Source organism: Corvus brachyrhynchos, unplaced genomic scaffold, assembly GCF_000691975.1.
Source record: "Corvus brachyrhynchos isolate BGI_N302 unplaced genomic scaffold, ASM69197v1 scaffold215, whole genome shotgun sequence".
NCBI classification, from domain to species: Eukaryota; Metazoa; Chordata; class Aves; order Passeriformes; family Corvidae; genus Corvus; species Corvus brachyrhynchos.
In genome coordinates, this window is record NW_008237887.1 from 367277 (window position 1) to 368701 (window position 1425).

Below are 1425 nucleotides of genomic sequence, written 5' to 3' on the forward strand. Positions count from 1 at the left end.
CCCCGCCCCGGCCCAGCCTTTATTTAAGAGACAGCTCGGAAATGGTGTAAAAAGTGTATTTCTGGAAGGAAAGAGATGGAATAAATTGCAGTATTTTGTAAGGGTTGGTGCTCGGGGAGGGGGGGACGCGCTGTGGATCCCCCAGGGGATGTTTTGGGGCGGTGGGGGGGATCGAAGTACTCCAGTCACTGATGAGAGTGTGAGGTGACAAAGAGGGGAAAAATGAGATGATGAAGGGGAAAAAAATGTGCTTTAAGGTTTTCAGCCGCACCCAGAGCAGCGCACGGGGATTTTTGGGCCCAGGAAGACCCTCGCCCACTGCCCCCCCCACTGAGGGAGGGGTGGACAGAGGGGAGCTGCCCGTGTTTTGGGGTTAAAACAGAACAAAAGGTGCTGCTGGCTGGAGGTGGGGGGGGGGAGCCTGTCCTGCCCCACCCGGGGCACACCCACGAGGGACCCCCAGGCCCTGCAGCTGGGAAGGGGGGCTGGGGGTCCCGTGGGCTGCGTGTCCATCCCTGTCTGTCCCTGTCCCTGTCCCTGTCTCCCACCGGCTGTGGGCGAACCCGGGAGGGCACTGAGGGCTCTGGCCTTGTCCCCCCCACTGCTGGAGCTGGGGGGCTGCAGGACCCCCAAAATGTGCCCCTGTCCGTGTGTCCAGCTGGACAGTCATCCCCTGCTTTGTCCCCTCAGAGTCCCCCCAGCTCCCCAGGGCAGGGAGGCAAGGAGGACACACATGGACACAGCGACAGGGGCATGTCCAGCCAGGAGAGATGGACACACAGATGGCTGCAGGTCCAGCTGGACACATGGAAAGCTCCATGGATGGTTGGACAGTGGTAGAGACACATGGACAGGTGACCATCGGGCCGGACACACAGTTTGATGTCTAGTTGGACACCTGGACATGCTGTGTCCACCCATGTGCCCACCTGTGCCACCATCCATGTGTCCAGCTGTCCTCATCGCTGTTCCCCAGCCTGGGGGGTTGGAGGATCCAGGAGAGGGTGTGCTGTCCAGCTGGACACATGGACAGGGCTGTGGATGGTTGGACGTTCAGCTGGATGAATGGACAGATGGATGGATGGACACAGGGATGGACACAGGGATGGTTGGACATGCAGACACAGGCAGGGAGGTGTCCAGCTGCACCCCTGGACAGTTCTATGGATGGACACATGGCTGGTTACATTCACAGCCAGAGGGACCATTGCACAGACAGCTGGACAGTTGCACATCCGGATGGACAGTTGGACATTGTACGTCCAACTGGACACACAGACATTGCACATGCAGCCAGCCAGACGGACACTGTACGTGCAGCTGGACAGATGGACACACTTTCCTTCACCCATGAGCATAAATGCCCCAAAAATGCACTTTCTGTCCGCAAGGCCTCTCTCGAAAACCAGCGATTTCACACCCCCG

At 59.0% G+C, this 1425-nt stretch overlaps 1 protein-coding gene across 1 annotated transcript in view; it reads left to right on the forward strand.

Annotated features, from left to right (window-relative positions):
• The window catches only part of ZBTB17 (zinc finger and BTB domain containing 17), an 18222-nt gene that overhangs the window by 8772 nt on the left and 8025 nt on the right, over positions 1-1425 (forward strand). The gene's annotated exons all lie outside the window — the stretch shown is intronic.